Source organism: Neomonachus schauinslandi, chromosome 7, assembly GCF_002201575.2.
Source record: "Neomonachus schauinslandi chromosome 7, ASM220157v2, whole genome shotgun sequence".
In the NCBI taxonomy this organism is placed as follows: Eukaryota; Metazoa; Chordata; class Mammalia; order Carnivora; family Phocidae; genus Neomonachus; species Neomonachus schauinslandi.
This window is the reverse complement of record NC_058409.1, coordinates 142,421,309-142,445,355: the sequence shown is the minus strand read 5'-3', so window position 1 is coordinate 142,445,355 and position 24,047 is coordinate 142,421,309. Positions and strand designations below refer to the sequence as shown.

At 45.6% G+C, this 24,047-nt stretch overlaps 1 long non-coding RNA gene across 1 annotated transcript; it reads left to right on the top strand.

Moving 5' to 3' along the window:
• The first annotated feature begins 1,916 nt into the window (after positions 1 to 1,916).
• On the top strand, positions 1,917 to 23,426 carry LOC110591564. Its single transcript, XR_002481029.1, has 3 exons — positions 1,917 to 1,942; positions 10,235 to 10,321; positions 23,325 to 23,426. It is a non-coding gene; the product is annotated as an uncharacterized LOC110591564 (long non-coding RNA).
• The last annotated feature ends 621 nt before the right edge of the window (positions 23,427 to 24,047 follow it).

Below are 24,047 nucleotides of genomic sequence, written 5' to 3'. Positions count from 1 at the left end.
AGAGGGAACACAAGTAGGGGGAGTGGGAGAGGGAGAAGCAGGCTTCCCGCTGAGCAGGGAGCCTGATGCGGGGCTCGATCCCAGGACCCTGAGATCATGACCTGAGCCGAAGGCAGACGCTTAACGACTGAGCCACCCAGGTGCCCCCTTTAAAGATTTTATTTATTTATTTGACAGAGAGAGACACAGCGAGAGAGGGAACACAAGCAGGGGGAGTGGGAGAGGGAGAAGCAGGCTCCATGCAGAGCAGAGAGCCCGATGCGGGACTCGATCCCAGGACCCTGGGATCATGACCTGAGCCGAAGGCAGTCGCTTAACCGACTGAGCCACCCAGGCGCCCAAAAAGTTCTCAATTTTAATCTTTTCCAGTTTATCAAATGTTTTCCTCGATGGTCCGTGTGCTTTTGTGTTATTTTATCAAATCTTTGCCTGTTTCAAATTCAGATGGACATTCTCTTATGTGATTGTCCTTGCATACAATCACCCGGTATTGATTTTGTGTATGATGTGAGGGGAAAGATCCATTTTTTTAAAACATGACTATTCAGTTGACCCAGCACTATTTATGAAAAGGATCAACTTTTCCTCATGACTCTGTAGTGTCACCTCTGTCATAAATCAAGCGAACGCATATCTGTGGGTCTGTTCTGTGCCCTCTACGCTGTTTCACCATATGTAATTGGATTTAGGAAAAATAAAGAATTGCGACCTTTCTCGCATGTGAGTGCCTTGGAGCAAATTTGTACCATTAGGATAACTCTGTTTTGGGTAGAACATGCCCAAGAAGTATTTTGAGTACTTTCACTTGTTCTCTTCAGTAAGTATCTTGAGTACTTTCACTTGTTCTCTTCAGTTTCAGTTAATCCTAAATAATTCCTTATCCTTTTTTCCAGGTCTTTGGAAGGAATAAGCCAGTGACAGCTTTGGGGTAGAATGTCCTGTGAGAGGTTCTGCCAGAGGGAAATGAGGGGTGGGCCCTTTTCAACAAGGGGGTTCCTGCAGTGGCTGTTGGCCTGTTTCCACAGCATTCCTCTTGCGGCTACGCCCCTGCCTGTTCCTCCCTGGCTCAAGGTAACCCCGATCGATGTTTCTCCAAGCCACCTTCAAAACCCCATCTCATTTTCACGGTGGTCATTCCAGGCACCTCCGCTGCGTTGGGTCTCTACAAAGCTTATCCCCCAGTTCTGATACCTTCTAGAAAGCCTCTCCTAATCATGCCGGCCCCTATTGATCTTTCTCTCCTCTGAACTCTACAGCTGCTATTATTTCTGAATCACTTGTTCTGGCCTTTGGTATCGTTACTAAATATTTCAAACATGTTTGTCTTGTCTCTCAAGCTGGAAGCCCAGCTCTGCAGGAGGTCAAAGCCCCTCTATTACTCAAAGCATAGCTCGATAAATATTTCATCCTAGATGGAGGGGAGAGTGGACACGGAGGCCGCCTAATGCAGGGCAACTGGGAGCCCCCTGCCTGGGGATGCCCAGAAGCTGAAGGGCAGCTGCCTTCTGGGGATTCCGAACCCCACCCCCACCCATGTTGGATGCCTGGCCCTCCTGGGCTTCTCACTTTGTCGTCAGCTGATTGAGAACTGCCCCAGACCCTCGCTTCCTGCTCCCAAATGCTTGAATCAGAAAGACACCTATTCTCACACGGGGCCAAGTGGGGCATGATTAAGGGTGAGAGGGCAACTCGGTTCAGAGTCAGAGCTCCTTTTAGTGTTTTAGCAACGCTGACACTCTCCTTCCATCTGAGAGCAAGCCTGCGACCAGGGAAGCCATCAGCACACGGGGGCCGAGCCCACACCACCATCAAGCCTTGCGGTCTGCGGAGACCAACGCACGCACCTGTTGGCCGGGCCGTCCTTTCAGAAGCCGTTAAACAGGATCGCTGGGACGTGCATCCAATGTCATGTCACGATTAACTGTGTGGGCAGGCGAAGCTGGTGAGTGCAGGTGAAGTGAGACCAATATGCGAAGACATCCTGGTTGTGGGGGATTTGTGCCACTCGCTCCTGGCAGACGTGTTTAGATTTTTATCCCTGGGTCTTGACAGTTGTTCTCCACTTAACGTCCCCGAGGTTTCTTGGTGGAATGGAAAGGGCCATCTACCTACCCGTAGTTGAGGCTCCCTTTTTAGAAACATTTTCCGAGACTTGAAATGTTGAGAAAAGAACTGTGGCCACCCCCGTTTCTTCCTACTTGGCGACTTCTAGCAAGTGCGCCATGGAAAGTAAACCCCTGGCCTGGTGTTGGGGAGCACCCGGGATCACGTGCAGTCACCCATCTGCTGAGGGCGGGTTTGCTGTTTGCTATGGGAGGATTCTAGGGAGCTCTCGTTCCCTCCTGGATCTCTCTTAGGGGGCACACAGAGACAAACGCAGTTAAGTTACATGGCGTAGCACATCCTCAGGATCAACGGTCTGAACTCAAACTCTCCCCAGGGTTCTCTGAGGACAGGAGGATCCCAGGCTATGCATGGCTTTCCCATCTGTCCAGGTGGAGCATGTCACCCTTGGGGCGGGTTGGCCAAGAGGTGGTATCAAAACATGAACAGGAAAAGTGGGCCCTCAGAGGAGGCTGCCTTCCCCCGAAAGTGGGAAAAAGGGAAGTACTATGTCCTGGTTCTTCACCCAGGCCCAAGCCTGAGGTTTCTTCCTGGTCCTGGCTTGGAGCCCAAGTCCCAACCCCGGCTACAGGTACCATGTGTCCCCAAGAGTGCAGATAAACTAACAGAACGGGAACTCCCCCAAAGAGTGCAGATGTGCTAACAGAGCGTGTTAGGGGTGATTTTGAGACAGATCTGGTTACTTAGGATCTTTCGTTATAAAGCAAGCATGGGAGGCTCCCGATAACCACCCCCATTGAGAAGGGAAGGTCGGATGGTGGGGGGTCCCTCAGTAACTTCCCCTGGGGGTGGAGAAGCCAGGTAGCTCTCAGCAGCCATTCCCGCGTGGACGGAGGGCGCCGCCTCCCTGAAAGCTGCGCCGTGCTAGCCTGGTGATGAGGCAGAGCCCCGCATGTCACTGCAACCCTTGCACACACAGGGCTAGAGCTAGCCTGAGATCGTGGAGGCCAAGGGCAGGGTATTCGTAAGGTTTTTACAGTTAGTTCAAGGCAGGTCTTCCAATGCCAGAAAGGGAGATGCTGATTGGCAAAATTTGTGATATCATTGTTCGGGCATGGTGGGCACAGTGAAACAGGAGTTTTGAACGAGGCTAAGAGAGTAAAGTGATGTTTGATAAGCCCAAAAAGAGTGATCTGTTTTTCTTTACTTACCTTTTTTTTTTTTTTTAAGATTTTATTTATTTATTTTGGGAGACCAAGTGCAAGCTCGAGCAGGGGGAGGAGCAGAGGGGGAGGGAGAGTCCAGCAGACTCGGTGCTGAGTGTGGAGCCTGAATGGGGCTCATCCCACAACCCTGAGATCATGACCTGAGCCGAAATCAAGAGTCCGACACTTAACTGACTGACCCACCCAGGCATCCTGAGTGATCTGTTTTTCTGAGAAAATGCTTCCCACCCTGATGAGGGCTAATTGTATAGTCTATTGTTTGGGCATATAGATCTTCAGGAAGCTCCTGAAACAAGCAAGGAAATAAATTATAAACTGGTTTCCTTGGGCAAGAATTTCTTGGAAAAGTAAAGTCATAATGAGAGTGTGGAATGGTGAAATCATGTCAGTGTACGTGGGAAGGTGTGAGCTACAGATGTTTCTAATTCTCACACTCTTTAGTTACAACTCCAGGATCTAGGCGGAAGGAGAGGCTATTCATCTGGTTCTTAGCTACATAAGAAATATGGAGGAAAGACATTTCTCAAATGGGATACGGTGAGGTGGCCGTGTGCTGATGAAAACTATTGATTCTCTCAGGGCGCCTGGGTGGCTCAGTTGGTTAAGAGACCAACCACCCTTGATTTCCGCCCAGGTAATGATCTCAGGGTCGTGAGATCAACCCCCACATCAGGCTCTGTGCTTAGCAGGGAGTCTGCTTGTGATTCTCTCTCTCTCCCTCGGCCCCTCCCCCAGCTCAAGCGCATACTTTCTCTCTAAAACCAAATAAATAAATAAATAAGTAAATCTTAAAAAAAAAAAAAAAAAAAAAAAAACCCAAACTACTGTTTCTCCAAGGAGAGGTATGGGGAAGAAAGGCAAGAAAAGAATTTCTCTTGGATATCCACCATGTGACAGGCACTCTGCCCTGTACTTTGCAATTTTTTTCTCATTTTAATTTTTATAGTAATCTTATAAAATAAATATCATTCCCTTTAATTGATTGGCAAAACTGTGACTCGAAGAAGATAAGTAGCTTGTACAGACAGGAGAGAATGGCGCCAGGGCAGGAACCTCAGTCTGTAGACATCAAAGCCTGTGCCAGGCACCACGCTGCCACTAGGTGGCAGAAGAGAGCCTACTGCGGGCCACGCTCCTGCCCTGCGTCCCCAGCATGGTGGTCAGCCTCCTCTCGTGCACTCCTGCGGGCCTTGAGCATTGGGCATGGCTATGTGCCTCACTCTCTGGGGTCATTTGTCTTGCTGTTGCTGGCACTGCTCTTGAGTTGGGGTTTGCTTTTGGAAGTTCAGATCCAGTTCTCCACAGGTCACCCGACCTCAAACCCTTCAGAAGCTCTCCTTATCACTGGACAAAATCCAAGGTCCTTAGTATGACTTTGGAATGGTAAAAGAGCCAGACAAGAGACATAGAAATAAAGGGACCAGAGTGGCATAAAGATTAAACTGAAAACATTTGGGTTATAGCAGATGCAGAAAGAAATCTTATCTGAATGTCCCTTATCTGACTAAATAAAGGCTTCTGAGGAATTCAGCCGCCACCCACCCTCCTCCTGCCTTCGAGGGAGTCTACAGTCAGGGAGGCGACTGACCTTTAACGTTGTAATATTTCAAGAACATTGTGTAAAAGGGTCCAGGATCAGAACCTCCCGTACTTTCCCAGTGAGGCAGTAAGTTCCCTTTGCCCACCCACACCCTGCTAAGTGGACCTATAAACCCTTACCCCTGGCTGTTCATGGAGCCACTCCTTTTGAGCAGCTTTTCTCCTGGTAGTCTGTCTGTTGTCAATTACTTCCCAGGCTCCCGACTACTTGAACATAAGTTGATATTGGAAAATTTTCTTGCCAACAGAAGGAAATGCAAAAGCTAATGGGATATCATTACAATGACAATATGGTTGTGCCGAGGTATAAAAATCCACAGAACTCATTCAAGTAGCAATGTAAGTAGCTGGTAAATCATCCTTTCCTGTACAAAACCTCATCTCTTGTTACTCTTACCCTGCGCCACCCTGGACCACTCATCACTCTGACCGCAGCTTAAACTCTGCCTTTTCTCATATTGGTTCAAACCTTTTTTGCTTCTAAGCGATCTCCTTCTGGAAACATTTAAAGGCTTTATCTTGAAGTCTTCTGCCTCTGTGTTGCTTTCTGCCAGACAGAATTAAACCCTTTTGTCTCTGTTCCCTTAACCATGTAACAATTGCCCCATCTTTGTGTCTTTATCCATCATCATCCATCCAGTTAGCAATCTCTCCATTCCTTCATGCATCCATTGGCCCATCCATTTACTTTTTTTCCGTTCACCCATGCATCTCTTCATCCACCTTCCATCCGAACATGGAAGAAATAATTTCTTTAAAATGTTATCTGTGTCTAACCCGGATTTGATCTTTATATGGGTCAGATTGATTTCATTTGTTCCAGGGCCATAGAGTAGAGAACCAATTCCAGAAAACACCTGAAAAGTGTAGCTCTTAATCCCATGTTGAATTTTATGTTGGATTGGTGGAACCCTCCTCAGTACCAGCTCTGGTTACTTGCCCTCTTGACCAAGGGGGAGAAAAGAGGGAAATGTTCATTCTGAATTTTGGATGAAGAATCCAAGAATCCTGGGTCCTGCTTCTCTTGACCTAGAGGAAACTCAGAATATATGCAATGGACCCCAGTACCAGGAGAATGAAGCGATCAGTTACATCCACTGATTTTAGCTTTAGGATGGTTGTAAATGTAGAGAATCATGTATGTTTCACAATCATGTGTGTTTCACCATGTATTCAATTACCCTTTTTCTGTAGTCTCAAGAGAAAATGGCCTCTGGTAAGATGAAATGAGAACAAAAACTTTATAAAGTGACACCAAGCAGACACAGAAAAAAAAAAAAAAACCCCAAAGTTTGGACATTTTTAACTCATCATTCTTCTTTAGATGTGTTCCATTGCAGAGTTAAAAAGAACATGACATAGTTTTTGACTCTGCTCTAAAATCTTCTTTATAGGAAGGGGCTCCCACTCTATCTCAAAAGGTGACACGTTAATGACCATGCTCCTCGTAAAACATTCACCAGCTCCTGTTAACACTTGTCAAACCAGAAAGGTCTGGCCTCAAAACAGAACTAAAATTTCTTCCCCCTGCCATTTCCAAGCTCCCTGTGGGAATTGGATGTTGCTGGTTATTATGAATTAAAGGCCCCATTTTCATAGCAACAATTTCAGCCTATATTAACAGATATCAATGTTTCTCTAAAAGGCAGATATTTTTATTTGTTGAGGAATCAGAGTCTTCTCTGGCTCTGGCACCCATTAGTTACAGTCTGTGAATGGAGTGATCTACAGCTCATTCTCTTTCCTCAACTGAGTTTGACTGTCTCACTATTTTGTTCATTACATATGAAGTGGGAGAAATGCACACTTCATTTTCTTTGTGGCCACTACCTTATTTTCCCTCTTTTGGTCTGAAGAGAACCAATAAACCTTCTATCTTCAAATTTTCAGAGGAGTGCTTTCCATCTAGCTGATTCTCAAATGCTTTTAAATGGAAAAAAAGAACTGGAAAACAGGCTGCTGTTTGGGTGATTTGCAAGCTCTCTGAAATTACTGTTTTTCTGCTTCACAGACTCAGTGATTGACAGCGCCTTACCCCAGATAGACAACTAGTTGGCGTTGGCTGGGATGGCACCGTTCAAAATTACTTGTCTTTTTTTTTTTTTTTAAATGCCAGTTACTACTGAATGAAAACTGGAATTAATTTTTCATGGGCCAATGGTCTTGCACAGCTACAGTGTACCTGCTGAGTTTATGGACTTTGCAAATGACATTTACTCTCTCTCTCTCTCTCACCATCCCTGGTCTCTCTGGAATTTGTTTTTCATGCTTTTAGCCCTTCCTCATATCTGGCTTATTTTGATAAGAGCAGATCAACTAGCCAAACTGGACTATGATTTGCAGATGAGGTCCAGTGTTATAGTCAACAACTGGTACATTGCACTGGAGCCCAAGGTTGCACAGAATCCCCTCTGCTCCCTAACTGTGTTCAGGGTGAGAAGCTACTGGCCTAAGGCTGCTGCAGCCCATCGTCCTTCCCTGTAGACCACGGTTTCTCAACCTCGGCACTATTGACATTTGGCCTTGGATAATTCTTCATTGTGGGGGGTGGTGCTGTCCTGTTCATTGTAGGATGTTTAGCAGCACCCCTGGCTTTTATTCACTGCTTCCTCAGGGCGTGACAACCCAAAATGCCTCCAGACATTGCCCAGTGTCCCCTGAGGGGGAGGGGATTGTTCCCATTGAAAACCACAACTATAGATACTCTGTTACTGTGCTCCTTGGGTGGAAGGAAGTTCTCAGAGAGAGTCAGGATAAATGGCAGGGAGAAAATCAGGAAGATGGTCTCTGGGGCCACTACAGTCTCTGCTGAGAACCCAGACCAGTGACTTCACTGGTTGCTAACCCTGGCTGCATGTTAAAATCACCCGGAGAGCTTTACAAAATACGCACCGTCTGAGCCCAGCCCCAAGATCCTGAATTAATTTGCTTGAGGATGTGTCCTGCATCAGGGTGTTTTAAGCTCCTGAGATGACTAACATGTAGATGTGGTTGAGAACCCAAGATGAAGAGCACAGACAGAGGCCCACTGTGAGGGGGACTCAGCTCTGCAGCCAGCTGTTTTGGCTTTACATTTTGCTCCACCCAAAACCTGGACCCTGTAAGATGTGCTACTGAGGCAACCACTTCACCTTTCTTAATAAATATGCCACGGCCACCACAGTGAGAGACCGAGCCACACATGTGGCTCCCACACCTGCCCCCTTCCCTTCACTCCTCCTTGCCCTGCTCAGGAATCTCCCTTCTGCTTAGACAAATGTAACACACGCTTACCTGCCTGCAAAGAAAGTGAAGGAGACCCTCTGAGGAATACAGAAGAAGCCCATCTATGATTGTATTGGGGCCTGCTTTTCTCACTGGTTGAACATTTTTATGATTAATTGAAAGAGGTCCCTAAGTGGGAATGAAATTGGTAAAGCTCAGGGTCACAGTTTTGAGAACTAAAAGATACTTGTTGAGAAAAATTCAAGAGAAAAAAGAAAGAAAGTCACAGGATAAAGTATAAACTAAATGGAAAAGGGATGGAGAGGAGGAGGATCTAATATAATGAATTGAAGGTATGTGATTCTGTGGGACATTTCAAGAAAACTTAGACTAGAAGAGGAGGCAGAGAGACAGCAACCAGGGCTTCCAGGCAAGCTGAAGTAGACACCTGGTTCCTATGAGGGAGAAAGACATGAAGCTGACTCAGTTTGGACCAGAAGCCAAGTGAGGGTTACTGAGTGAGAAAGAGGGAAGGTCCCCTCTTCCAGATGTCCCTAGGAAGGCAAAGGCAATCACTTGACTAGACCTAGAGGAAAGACCAAGGTTGGCTAGTGAACAAACACTTGAATCCACGAAGGATGTTATCATTAAAGGTAGGGGACAATTGGAATCTCCTGGAAGGAAATTTTAGTGCCTTAAACTTGCTAAAGGAGAGGGACTGAATGAAAGCATCCTGTGTTGTGTCATCTGCATGGAACCTAGCAGGTGTTCAGATATTTCTCAGTCTGACAAGCTGAATATATTAGATGAATTAGATTACTAGGTCATATAAAGTGTAAATCCTCAAGTTCTGATGTACTTTATGACTAGACCTAGAGAATTGTAAGAAGCAGGAAACTGGAGACAATGAGGGTGACAGGTAACCAGGGATGTCATCTATGATCATAAAAATACAGAGAGTTCTAATAAGTACCCAATTAATCCCAACAAAAATAAGAACAGAGAAACTAAAAACAGATGGAAAAAACACAAAGCAAATAGTAAGATGGTAGACCTGAATCCTACCATATAAAAAAGTACACTAAATGTAAATGTACTAAACATTCCAATTAAGAGGGATAGATTGGGGGCACCTGGGTGGCTCATTCAGTTAAGTGTCTGAGTCTTGATTTTGCCTCAGGTCATGATCTTGGGGTCCTGAGATCGAGCCCCATGTCAGGCTCCATGCTCAGTAGTCTGCTTGAGGATTCTCTCTCTCCCTCTCTCTCTCCTCCTTTCCCTGATCGTGGACTCTCTCTCTCAAAAATAAATAAGTAAATCTTAAAAAAAAAGAGGGATAGATTGTCAGAAGAGAGAGAGAAAAAAGCAAAACTCCACCGCAAAATGAAAAATGTGCTTTAAATGTAAAGACATAGATAGGTTGAAGTAATGGGTATTAAAAGATGCGCCATGTAAACAGCATAAGAACACTGGGGTAGGGTGCCTGGGTGGCTCAGTTGGTTGGGCGACTGCCTTCGGCTCAGGTCATGATCCTGGAGTCCCTGAATTGAGTCCCGCATTGGGCTCCCTGCTCGGCGGGGAGTCTGCTTCTCCCTCTGACCCTCCCGACCCTCCCCCCCTCTCATGCTCTCTCTCTCTCAGTCTCTCTCTCTCAAATAAATAAATAAAATCTTTAAAAAAAAAAGAACACTGGGGTAACTCTATTAATGTCAGATAATAGACATCACAACAAAAGGTATTACCAAGTTAAAGAGGGACATTTTATAATGACAAAGGGTGAATTAATCAGAAATGTGTATGCCTCCAATCATAAATGTATATGTCCAAATGACAGATCTTCAAAATAAAAATACACATTACTAATTGAAAGCAAAAATTATATCATGATATTGTGAGATTCATAATGTACATAAATGTAATACATATGACAACTTTAGCATACAGAGATTAATCTACCCATAAGTTTGCAAGATTCTTTGTATTTTATGTAAAGTGGTATGGCATTAACAATAAGTAAGCTGTGAAAAGATAAAGATGTATGCTTTAAACCCTATAAAAACTACTTAAAATGTAAAGTGAAATAGTTTAAAAACCAATAAATAGATTAAAATAGAATTCTAAAAAATATTTTTTTTACACAGAAATACATACATACCCCCACTCGTCACATGCCTTTTGCTTTTGGATGATGTATCTACCAGCCTGTAAGAGAGGCCATCTTTCATAAGGTAAGTGCTTTCTTAGTTTTTCTAATATAAAATTAGTTCTAATATACAATTAGTTGTAATTTTGGCCAATTATTACTCATCATTAACTGTTGTTGTGATACAAGTGTACTCTTTCTGTAGCTAGTTTAGGAAGTCTTCATAGTGTGGTTTGTTCTGGTTTGTGGGTTTTGTGGATCTGGGGTTTTTTTTGTTTTTGTTTTTTAAATTCAAATTAGTTAATATATAGTGTATTATTAGTTTCAGGGTAGAGTTTAGTGACCCATCAGTTGCATATTTTGTGGATCGGGTTTTTTCAGAGGGGTCCAGTTTTCATATCCAGGCCTTCACAGAAAATAACCCAGTCAAATTCTCACTTTCCTGAAGATCGTAAAAGTTCTTAGAATTCTGAAATTTTCTGGATGAGCCCTACCAGAGAGAAACCTAAGCAACATTAATATTCCTAATATATGTAAGGAAAAAAGGAGTCAGATTCATTGGGGAACAAATGCTCTCTCTCACACACACACAAATGACTTGATGCCATTTTGTGACCATGTCTTTGGATCTAGTGACCATTCCTATGAGCATTGTCCCAGGTAATCTGAGCTTGCCATCTTGCCACTGCAGCAAGAGGGGTCACACGTTATGCTTACTCCCTTTGGGCCCCTCTGGTGGGCTGCTAGAATTATGGGCTCTTTGCATCCTGCATTGGCGCAGTTGGCTTCCTTAGCCTCAGTCAAGTCCCGACATTGGTCTTACTAATGTCATCTTGAAATCTTGTCAAGAGTCATTAAAAAAAATTAGTTCTTGCCACCTAACAAATGTGCATACAATGATTGCTAAATAAATACTTGAACTGGATTTTTAAAAATCCAAACCATTAAAAAAAAACCCTTTGCCTGGCTTCTGGATCCTGGCAAGTATAACTGAATTCAACAAGCATTTGAATGTGTACACTGCAAAGTGTGAGGCTAGGCATGGTCTTCCTGGCCCTAAAGGATGTTATAGTTCAATATGGAGTGGGCAAATGGGGATAAGAATTGACATAAAAACAACTGTTATAGTTAAATATCAAATGAAAGAAACAGTTAAGAGGTGATTGGAGTAAAATGAATGAGACAGCACAACAGATAGGGAAGAGTCAGTGAGGTGTCCCAAGAGTAGATACCTCGTGAAGATTGGACAGAATTTTAACAGAGGGAGATGGATGAAGTGGAGAAAACAGCGCAATCAAAGACATAGAGGGATGAACTCAAGTGACTTAGGCTCAGTAAACAATGGGATAACACACAGGAAAGTGATCCAGGCTCAGTAAGCAATGAGATAACTCATAGGAAAGTGATCCAGGATCAGTAAGCAATGGGGCTGGCTCAGCACATGGCGATAACTTTGGAGATTCGTGGGAGGTAAGGCCAGAGGGATGGCGACCATGTTCTGGAGTGGAGGGTTCTGAATACTGAGTCTGACGATTTTTTATTTTTCTTAACATAATTTGCTCCACTAAATAAGAAAACAGTATTTTTTAGGCTGGACAGTGCCTTGTTTGGGGTTGGGCTTTAGGAAGATAAATATGGTACCAGTTTGTATTGGAAGAATTAGAGATGCTTAAAATGGAACTGAGGTTTTAATACCTAAGCTGGGCTCCTCCTCTGTCCACATGGAAGGGTTTCCAGGGCAATTACTCTTCTTCCTTGCCTGTTTTCTTGAGGAGAGGACTTCCATCTTGAACGATGGAAACTACTTGAGGACTCAGAATGTCAGATGCGGGAGCCCACAGCGGTGATGAACACTTAGGAAAGAGAGCCCAAACCGTTGCTTCCATGCTGTTCATCAGTGGGTTGGGACTCCTCAAGGCTTCTTTCTTTCCTCTTTGATTCACGAAGATTTATGGAAACTTTCCATGTGCCAGGCACTGTATCAGGATTTGGGATAATCTATTTAATTTTTAAGCATCCATTACCTGACATTATTGTTATTATATACCCTATAATATACTCTGTAATAATCATTATTATCACTTTACTTTATCATTGAGAAAACTGAGGCTCAGGGATGTGAAGTAACTTTCTATGTCACATAGCCAGAACAAAGCTGAGATCTGGTTTCCAGTATCCTCTCTGGATAAATGAAATACTACACAAAATGCAACTTACTATCTTCCAGTTATCAAGAAGTATCATGTCCAAGCACTTTAGAATACATGCATTAAGTCTCACAACAACTCCATTATTAGGTATTATTATCACAAACTGAGGTGCAGAGAGGTGAAAATTTGCCTAAGATCTCTTAACAGGTAACTGGTGAGCTGGGTTGAGACCTCAGGAAGTGGGGGAACAGGGTAGACACTGGAATTTAGGTGTATCTCATCTCAAGCCCATTTGTGCAGTGTGTTTGAAGGGGATTCTAATGATCCTCTTCTCCTCAGCTGTTCATCTAAGGTCTCCAGAGCGCCTACAGAATGCTAGACACCTTACATGCTATGTAATCCTGAACCCTGTGAGGTAGGCATTCTCCTTTCACAGAGTGAGAATCCAGGCCTCAGAGCAGAGGTTATTCACCAGGATCATTTGCTAGGAAGTGACTAATGAGAAGATCAAAATCCAAGGGTGTCCGATGAGAAATACTGCCTCCTACAAAAAAATCCATCTTTCACTGAGAAGACCCATGTCTCCCCAGAGTTACCTCAGTCCTCCATCTTGTTCCCCCAGCTGGACCAGGGAAGGAGGGGCTATCAGTGGCTGCCTTTCTCCTCAGACCCTCCCAGGGCGGCTTCCAGAGTAGCTTTGTCCCTCTCTCACTGAGAACGTTTAATGCTTAGTGTGCCACGTTGTGCAGAAAAATATGAAACCATTGAGATGAAGATTATAGCAACTAACTTGTGAGAAAACGTTTATTATATAATGTTCAGGAGGAAAAGTGGCCTGCAAGCAGGTCTGCTTAAAAATGGAAACACACATGCCCAGAATCTGGAGTGAAATGCCCAAAAATGAAGACGGGGTTGACACCTGGGAGATGCGTTTTGTGTTACATAAGGAGGTGCCACCAGAGATGTGTGGGAACATTTTCTTTTCATGGACTGCACTCCAGCTGATAAGGTGCTGTTATGAACTGAATTGTGTCACCCTTAAAATTCGTACTTTGAAGCCCAAAGTTCCAACCTGACTGTATTTAGAATAGGGCTTTCCAGGAGGTAAGGAAGGCTAAATAGGATGTGGCCCTAATCCAATATGACTGGTGGCCTTCTAAGAAGAGGAAGAGACCAGGGATGCTCGCCCAGGGACAAGACCATGTGAGGACATAGTGCTAAGATGTCCGTCTGCACACCAAGGAGAGAGGCCTCACAAGAAACCAAACTTGCCCATGCTCTGCGCTTGGACTTCCAGCCTCCAGAACTGTGAGAAATAAATTTCTGTTTTTGTAACCACCCAGTCTGTGGTGTTCGGTCACGGCAGCCCAAGCTCACTAATACAGGTGCTCTGTATGTTTTTGCTACTGTTTCTATGAGAGAATGCTCTTTGGTCTTTGTCCCTTTGCTTTCATCAAGTAGATGATGAGTCCAGTGCAGTGTAACTTATCAAATTTCACCCCACCATCTTCGCATCCCACTTGTTTGGAAAAATTTAAAACTGGAGTATGATTCATTCTTGAAAGAGAAACTTTGTAATAGCACAATATATGGCCCGCTCAGGCAGACCCCTGCTTAGACCTGCAGTAGACCCCTGCTTAGACCTGCAGTTTGGATAGAGGTGTTTTTTGTTTCTTGTTTTTTTTTTTTTAATGGAATAATCGAGTCATTGATCTTGAGCAGAAAACATAAGTGATTCAGAGTTCATATTTTTTAAAATATTAAAATCACTTTTTACAACAACAATGTACTCAAATCTCAGTTATTAAAATACCCTGGCTTCTTGGAATACTGGAACACCAAAAAGCCCACTTATTGGCTGTGTGATTTGGGAGGAGGCACTGAATTTCTGTGAAACCTGCTTTTCTGAGCTAGGAAACATATATATTGCAGAATTGTGATCAAGATGAGCAATAATGTACATGAAATGTTGGGCAAAAAGCCTGGATCGTGGAAGATGTGGGGCAGATGCCTACTGCTGTTGTCTTGAAAGAGCAGGAGATGGAGGGTTTTTCCAGGATGCAGAGATGCATGGGAGCCGTCCTGGGGCGTGGGGAGCCTTCCTTGAGGGCTTTGTCGTAGAGCCCGCCGGAAAACAGAAGTGAGTTTGGCTGAAGCCACCTCTGCCGTCTTGGGGTTTGTCTTGCCAGAGTCACTGTGGTCAGGGCTATTTCTTGTGTGATAATTTGGCTTGTCAGGGAACTGAAGGCTAAGAGCGGCTGTTTGTACAACTAAAAGTGAAAAGCAAGGTTGATCCAGTGGAGGGTTCTCAAACAATTGTGCACTAAAGCAATGCTTGTGTGAGTATGCTGTGTCATTGAGGATGGGTTTGGTTCTGCTCTGACTTTATCTGCTCAGGAAATGAAGGTGGGATGGTTGGGACAGGGCCCTTGTGAGGGGGATCCAGGAAGGGAGAGTCAGAATGCTTTGCTTGTGGACCAGCTTTGTTTTAGGATTGGCCTCCAGCAGGGACAGGGTTGCTGGGAGAAAAATATTCCTGTCCATATTGGCCGACAGAGCAAGGCGGTCTCTAGGGGCCATACTGCTCAGAGGCAGGACCATAATGTAGGCGTTGTTGGATTTCGAACAACCTTATTCCTTATTTTGATGCCCCAAAGCCCAGATGCCCTCCTTGGTGTCCCCAGACCTCTTCAATAATTGTCCTGTCACTTACTGGAACCTCCACTGGGTCTTTCCACCAACTCCTACTTGTGGCACGTTCTTTCATTTAACCCACCTGAGGAGCGTCTTACTCCCTTAGCATAAGGTTCCCTCTCTTGTCAATGGTCCCCAATCTGATGACACAAGGAATCACCTGGAGAACTCACGTAAAATGCCAATGGCTGAGCCCTCCTCCAAGAGGACCTGCCTCCACGGGTCTGGGAGGTGGGGCTTGGGAGTCCACAGTTGAACCAGCACTCTGGTCCTTCTGGTTTGTATTTGGGTTGGGGAAACCACAGCTCCAGCAGACTGGAGAGATAATGAGCTCCCATTAGGTACACCAATCGCAAAGAATGCATTAGCTAATTCATCAGCAACCTTCTTAGAAAACAAAATCTTGTACCAGTTAAAAGCTCTGAGGCCCTTCAGGAGTGGGGTAAGTTGGAGATCTCACCAGCTATGCTCCAGGCAGTGCAGGAGGGACACACGACGGACTGGAAAAGCTTTGCTTTTTCTCAAGCCACACCAATTAAGAGGGTAATCTGTGGGGTATAGATGGTGACGTGGTGGGGACGTCTGTGGTCACTTCTGGATGTAATTCTCTGTGTACACCTCCATTCCCCTCTCCCAGGGGCCAGGGCAGGAGGAAATGGGAATTCAGGAAATCTTGGTATCTGTGGGGTGTGGGCTGGGATGAAGGGTTGGGAGCATTTTGCTGTCTATTCATTTTGGGTGGAAATGTGAGTTGAGAGTATCTCCTTTAAGAATAACTTAGGAAATTCTCATTCATAAGAACAATGACAATAATTCACAATAATAGTAGTAGTAATAAACAACTCAGTGTTTTCTACCTTACTCTCTGTGCTCAGCAGCACAGCACAACCGCGAGGCCACGAAGTGTGATTTCGTTGATCCCGGCAGCCTGCCCACCTGCAGATGGCCCTCCATCTAGGCTCACATGATGCCGGAAATGCCGCCATTCGATGCTGCGAACTGCTATAGACACTGTCCACTCATTCACTCAATTCAATCACACTGCGTCTGATTCAGGCAGCAGAAGCCCTGCGCTGGAACCTACCCTCCAGGACTGACCCCTACAGCCCTCTTCCCCATCTCTACAAGCCCCAGAAATATCGGGGGTCCCAGCCTTGAGAATTCCCACTGTCTCTTGGACTACTCCTGGCACCTGCAAATTGCCCATAACCCTGTGTCCTGATTCTATTTTTAGAAACCATGATTACCCCCAAATTACAGAGAACAGAATCCGTATTTCTAGACTTCACCTCCCAGCCTGAAATGAGTGGTTGAAAAAAAGTTTCTGAGGTGCTTGTCCCGCTGCCGGGCAGAGGGGGCGTCCATGCTCCGCAACAGCCTTATTTGCTTTGCAAGGAGACCAGCATCTTCTTATTCCAGATAACATACATTACACTCTCCCTTCCTTAACCGATTCTCCACACTTCCCACACACTGTCTTTTTATTTACTTTTTTAACCCAAAAGAATACTGTGTTCCCTGCTCTCCTCATGTTCACGTTGGAGGAACAACGGCACGCTGTTGGACAGAGAGGGCTATTAATACATTCTGGATAACAAGCACACAGCTCAACCCAAGGCTCCCTCGGGGAAATAGAAAGGAAAGAGATAATGCCATGCTGGCGAGGTCGGGGGAGGAATAGCTCAGCTAACCCATCACACAAACATTAAAAATAAAATTAGAATAGATAGCCTATGATTCCTCAGCGAGGCAGAAGCAAAAGAAATTGAAAATATTATTCCTAAGTGCTAATGGCTTGTCTCCAAAGAATGGCCTCTTTTCTTCCATCTGATTACAGCGTCCTTCCCAAAGGTCAGCCTCACGCTCGTCCAGAATCAAGATGCGCAGGGCCTCGGTTCTCTCTCTGGCCAAGGTGGGCAGTTCCATCAACCTGGGGGTCGGAGGTCAGTGACGAGGTGCTGGGGAGTTCTGCAATAGGTAGGATGGTTGACCTTCTAGCTGAGATATGTAGCACCAATTTGTGTTGAAGTTTCTATAATATGGTAGGCAGAGCCCAGGCCTGGGAGGCAACCCGCCTAGTTCCGAAGTCCAGCCCTACCTTTTACTAGCACTTGTCAGTTGCCTTACCTTGTGGTGCCTCGGTTTGCTCATCTGCAGAATGGGAGTAAGGTAGACTCCAGTGTATAAATTTGTTGGGAGGCTTAGGGGAGTGGATGCATATGAAGTCCTGAAACAGTGCCGAGCACAGAGATGTTATGACTGTTAGTTGCTATTATTATGTTACCACTTTAGAGAGCCCGAAGCTCATTTTACTAAGAAGCAACATGATTCGGTGGGAAGGGTTTTAGGGCACCACACCGGGGATCTGCAGCCCAGCATCTTCTCTGCCCCAGTGTTCCATGTGTGTGGAGTGTTCCCTGACCTTCTGGATCCCATGCTGTTGATCTGTAAACTGGGAGCGCAGACGCCTGGCTTATGTGTGGATTTCTCCGGATTGCGGTAAAGATGACATTAGATGCAAAATGCCCATGATCTAAGCAGAACTAACAAAGTATAATTTCTCTACTCCCAATCTCTGATTTATCTTCCTTTCCTTCCTGCAAAGTGGATCAAATCCAATTCGGGCATCAAATTGGATTATAAACGGTCAGACACAGAGATGTTAACTCATTGGACTGCACCACCAGCCAACTCCCTGGACCCTGTGTTCTCTGGATTATTAGCAATCTCATGAGGTCATTACGGAATCCTATTTCAAATTTATGTTGGTGTCTCTGATGTGACATGTATCAGATATCAAATATACCCCTTGTCACCATCTGACACATTGTATCGTTACCTGCTGTTTGCCAGAGAATGACAGTACACCTCCTCCTCATTCTGGAATGGCAACTTCATTTATTCCAGGGATTTCTAGGGCTGAGGTATAGGTGAGAGTCAGGCTAGAGATTAGAACTGACCCTTTCCCGGGGATGGGGAGAGGGTAGCATATTTACAGCAGGCCCGTTGGCTGAGCTGAACCATATGAAGAAAAGGAAAAAGGTAAAAAGCTACTCTGACCTCCATTGATAGGACCCCTGCTCAGGGGAGGAGAGCAGGGGAAACCGCAGAGTCAGCCCCACGTGCGCTGCTCTGACCGCGGAGACTCGTATTTATTTAGAAGCAGGTTGGCTTGAGTTCATCTGGTGAGAATGACATCCCCCACTAGGGCCGGCATTGTGCCTTCTATCGCTCATTCATCAGCTAATTCCTACAAGTGCTGTGTCCTGGGCTTGTTTTGTTCCAAATACATCTTTTCTCCCCCTCCGTGAAATGGAGCAGAGTTGACAAGAAGTTCTGATAATTACTCCCCGAACAATAAATCACTCTGCTGCTGAACTGTGTTCACTCAACGTGGGGCATGAATGTGTTTCAAGGGAACCTCTCTCAAGACAAATGGCACCAAGTGCTGTGGTTACAACTCAAACAGACGTGCCGACAGGGCTGTCTGGAGCCTGATGTGGATGGCCAGGCTGGTGGGAGCGTTCGAGAACAGCTACCGTGGCAGGTCTGGACAGAGAGAGGGAGGGACTCTGTTGCTGCTTGTCCTTGGGAGAAGCAGAGGGACGGGCACAGAAAGGAGGGTCTTAGGGGTTTGCTCATGCATTCATTCCTTCCCTGGCTCATCAGACCTGCTGCCATCCGGCCGGCACACAGCCATGTGGGTGACCGGTGTTTGTAGCCAGCATTGGTCTGACAGGTCTGTCCTGTTGCTGTCTTTGCTTTTTCAGATGGTAATTATTGTGAGGATTGCCCCGTTAATAAAATTTTGTTGAGGGCCCACTATTTTCTAAGTACGATGGAAAGTACTGGAGGTATAAAATGAATGGCCTGGTGCTTGTCCTCAAGAAATAGACAAACCAGGGCAGGGGTGGGGGTGGGTGGGTGGGGGGACATAGCTGCTTAACTTTTTTTTTTTTTTTAAAGATTTTATTTATTTATTTGACAGAGAGAGACACAGCGAGAGAGGGAACACCAGCAGGGGGAGCGGGAGAGGGAGAAGCAGGCTTCCCGCCGAACAGGGAGCCCGATGCGGGGCTCGATCCCAGGACCCTGGGATCATGACCTGAGCAAGGCAGACGCTTAACGACTGAGCCACCCAGGCACCCCGGGAGAGAGAGAGTCTTAAGCAGACTCTGTGTTGAGCACAGAGTCCGATGCGGGGCTCGATCCCAGGACCCTGGGATCATGACCTGAGCCGAAGGCAGACGCTTAACGACTGAGCCACCCAGGCGCCCCTGCTTAACTTTTTTTTAAAAGCTTAAAACTGTAGTAGAAGTAGCACCAAGCCCAGTGTGTGAAGAACTGAGGGAGGCTTTGAGATGAGGACACAGTGAGTGGGACCGCTGAGGAAGGAAAAGGGGACACAGAATCACAAGCGTGTGGCCCACTGGGGAAATGGCAGCGATGTAGGTGGGTCAGTGTAGAGAGCACCAGCATGAGCTGTGTCTGGGAAAATGACAGCATAAAGGAGTTTGAATTGACTCTTGTAATTCCCTGGCTAAAATTTTAAGCAGTAGATGATGAGATGATAATTGCAACCTAGAAAACCTTTTCCAGCTTGAGACTAGAGTAACAGAAGGACGGGAGAGGGAGAACAGTTACGGAACTCCAGTCATTCATTCATTCAACACATATTTTTTGGATGCCTGCCACGTGCCAGGTGACAGCCTAGGTCCTGGGGCTAGAGTAGTGACCCAAACAGCTTACAACGAGAGAGTCCAGTTCAAATAAATAGACATCAAAATAAATATATATTTACAAATTGCAGTGAGTGCTCTGGGGGGAATCTCATGATGTCCCAGTTAAGTATGGAGGGAGAGGGGCTCCACCTCAAGGGTGGCCAAGGGAAGGCCTCCTTAGGCAGTGACATTTATTCGGGGACCAAAGGATGAGCAGGAGTCATCCTGGCTAGTCTGCAAAGCACGTCTGGAAGCAGGGAAATCTGCTGGGAAGCTGGTTCAGTTGTCCCTGGCAAGGAAGAGGCTGTGGCATTGGAAATGTGGGCAAGACCGCTGATTTGAGATGTGCTTTGCAGACAAAGTTGGCAGAATCTCAGCAATCTGGGTGAGAAGAGATGAAGCTATGAATCAATTCAGTGGGAGGCAGTGTGGATTTGAAAGAGGTTTAGAGAGGAAGATGCAGAGAGCTTGATGATGAATGGGACGGGAGGTGGGTCATGAAGGGCAGAGCCTAGGATGCTTTCTGGTTTTCTGGCTCGGTAACTTGGGTAGAGAGAGGCACGATGAACCATAGACAGGAGTGGGACTGACCATTGCGTCAGTCCCAAGGTGTGTCTGAGAAACATAGGACTCCTCCAGAAAGGTATGTCTGTCTCTCTGGTAGGCACACAAGGCTTGGGTTGGGAATTGTAGCCTACAGGAACCAAAGTATGAGGGTAAATGAGTTCAACCAGAATGTGTATAAAATTTGGGCAACAGCACTGCTGAGCCAGGTGCTGGAATGTGAACTAGTCCTGTGGTGCTAAGTACGACCCTTTCTTGAATGTGAAGGTGAAAGCAAGACAAGAATGGTGGCAAATTAATAATTGCATCTTGATATCTTTACTTCCCAGTGACCCAAAGGTGGGGACAGGCTTAATTTGATGCAATTTCATCCTTTTCATTGAAAGCCCATTACCTAATTGACAATGCTTCTCTCTGGGGATTGAGATTAGGAAGAGAGGGTTGAGGGGAAAACTTTACTTCTAATGTTCTAACATTCTTTTTTTTTTTAACTTTGTGTTGCAGCAACCAAATTTACTTACTTCTTATATACACAAAAGAATAGAGTGCTTTGAAATACTCAGTTACAATAGATTGGGCTTCCCCCTCACATGTTAAATAAAATGCACTTGCCGTGAAAACGGAAACGTGTCCATCTTTCATACACATCAATTCTTAAAGAAGGAAAGAAATGACTCCCCCACGGCATCATAGTTTTGATTCATGAATTGGCTGCTACAAATGAGGTCTGGTGAATTGGAGATGACCGGAGAAGAAAAGGCCAGGGTGCTCCAGACTCCTTGCCCACAGCCTACGGCTTGTTCAGGGGTATCTCCTCATTCCAGAAATGTACTGAAATGTGTTCCAACACGTGGAGGGCTTTCTCTGAGGCCACAACGGTAGAATTCTTTGGGTGACAATGGATTTCGTGGGAGTAAAGGGGAAGTAGGAAGCCTTGCAAAGAGTGGCCACCGACAAGATTCCACCTTATCTTGGACCCAGGGAGATCTGCTGCACGTCGACACTCCTGCAAAGAACATTTCCCAGCTGTCTCTGGGCATTTGAGTGGCTTGTTGAAAAACAAGAAAAGGGCTCATGGCTGCATATGTAATGATTTCTTTCCTAACGAAATCTGGAGAACACTCAGATCTTTTCTTCTTTTATGGAGGATCATTGATTTGTTTATCACTCAGGGAAACTTCCCCACCAGCCTCATTTCTCTGACTCTGCTCAAGTTGGTGGTTGTTTTCTTCTTGGGGGGGGGGGGGGGGGGGGGGGTGTCAAGGATTGTTTTGATGATCTCATTCCTTCTACAAACTGAGGGAGAATATTCAAAGATTGTGGCTGATTACAGAGTTCCTTTTGCTATGGTTAACACTCAGTAACATTCTTAAAGAAAGACAAAATGTGCTAATGAGATTCTTTTAAACAGCAAGATAAAAGGAGTTTTTGCAGAAAGAAACTGGAGAGTTGGGTTTACCGTTGAATAAAAGAAGTAAAAACAGCAGGTCGTCATCAGCCCGGATTCAACTGGAGTCCAGGATTCTCAGATGTGACTGTTAGTGGTGCTCTGTTTTAGTTCAATTGCACGTTTTATTCTTAAGCAAAGAAAACTGAAAGAAGCCACTTTAAAAGAAGGTCAGGGTAAGGAAAAGGGGTTCATGCCAATGAAAGCTGTCTTTTCTCTTTGCGACCTCAGCTTATCCTGCACGATTTCACTGGGCAGGCCATCGCGACTGGCCTTGTGGGTTAGCAGTGGGAAGAGCAACTGAAGAGTTAAATGAGGCAAAAGAGAAACCAGGCAATTGGTTAACTGGTTTTTTTTTTGTTCATCTGTGCCTTTGATTTGTCATACCTCAGATGTATGTTAATAAGTTCGCAGATCTCTACCATCTGTGTGATAGTGTGCTGGAAAACTGGGGGAAAGAGGAAAAATAAATCAAAGAAAACGTCCTTTCCTTCATCTTACAGAGAGATAATTTCACTCAAAATGACTTTTAGACATTTCTGAAACTATTTCAAATGAAGTAAGCTGCTAAGGAGTGGAAGAAGCTGAATGTAGAAGACGGGGAAGGGAGGAAATTAGACGTTCTTTATTTTATGATTACACACAGGGGTTGAGGGTCGCCCTCACTCCTAAGACATGGGCAGCTTGTGTTGAACAAGGGCAACCAAATGAATAAAGCATCGATCCCCTCTTTTTGATGATCCTGAATGAGTGCCACTTTGCATGAGCCAGAGTGACAAAAGCTTGCTCAGTCACACAGCTGGTTCAGGAAGCCTCAAGGTCTCGGGCTTAGGTAACAGCTAGTTCTGGGGTCACCAGCCTGGGAAGTGAGGTCCATTCAGTGGTGCAAACACTTCCTGGGCGGCTCCTCTCTGGCAAGCAGTCTTTTGGATGCTGCAGATTCAGGTTTTCCTCCATGTGCGGGTCTCACTAGACCCCATGTATTTTCCAAATCAGAATCACTTGAACCCCTATTCTGCTCAGCTACAGGAAAATCCATTCTTCTCCCCAAGAATAGCTGAGAGGCCTAAGGAATTTCTTAGATGTTTCCCCATGTCTGGGGGTTGTCAGCTGCCACCCAGCTCAGGAGCATGGTGCGATCTGCTCCAACACGGTCTACACTGGCTGTACCGCAGTTTGCCTCCTTCGGTGCTGAGAGCTGCCTTCCCCGTTTCCTCAGGCTCTCGTCCATTGTGACCTTTAGCCAGTATTTCTTGAAGTTGAAGGTACCTGGCCACCACACACACATACCCCAGTGACAGTGGCAACTTCTGCTCCCTTCAAAGGAATTGCCAACCCCCCCAACTGCTCTTAGAGTGTTTTTACTTCATGTTTCCCTAAAGAAATGTCAACGAAATGATATAATCCATCATCAGCATTTCCCCAAATGTATTATTTAACCTAAAATGACCCCATAAGTAGGACATCAGCCTGAATTGTTCTCAGCCAAGTCTATTTGTTTCCTTTCTGTAGACTCTCTTGGGCTGGTTCCTTCATTCCAGTATCTCTGGGCTTCCAAATACTTGGAAATACATTCCAGTATTTCTTGAGCTGGAACCCTGGCACACACTGCCCTGCAGGACCAGTGATGGTTATATCAGAGAAGTCTGAATCCACACAGAGGAAGGAACTCTTCTGAAGGAGTGGTAACATCTGCTGAGACTGAGTTCAACTAACATCACAAACATGTCCATACCCAAAAGGAGCACTTGGACTTCTCCTCGTAAAGCATCTGTGGTTGAGGACTTCACAGTGATAAGCGGACAAGCTCTGTGTTGGCCTCGTCAAGAGATGTGTGGGGGCAGATAAGTACGTCAAGTTGGGATCTTCTCAGTCTTCTCATTTTGGTCTCAAGAGTTCCAACTATGAAGTCTTGCCAGTGGTTGCAAATGGCCAGCCCAGCCATGGAACCCAGTGGGTTTATGTGCTTGACCAGTCCCAGCCCACTTCACCTACCCTGATGGGAGCCTGATCTGGGGGACTAAGTCATAGGTGCTGCCCTCTGGTGGCTCATGGTCAAAGAGATAGGGGTCCACAGGGGAGTGGTCCACAGGGGAGCGGTCCACACGGTGCTGCCCGCTGCAGTGTTAGCCTCCAACCCTCCGGCAGATGTTGCCAAGTCTTCCTCCTTGAGCCCCTTTCTGTTCTGCTTTGGGGAGTCTTCAAACTAACAGCCCTTATGGTCGTGGCCAAGTC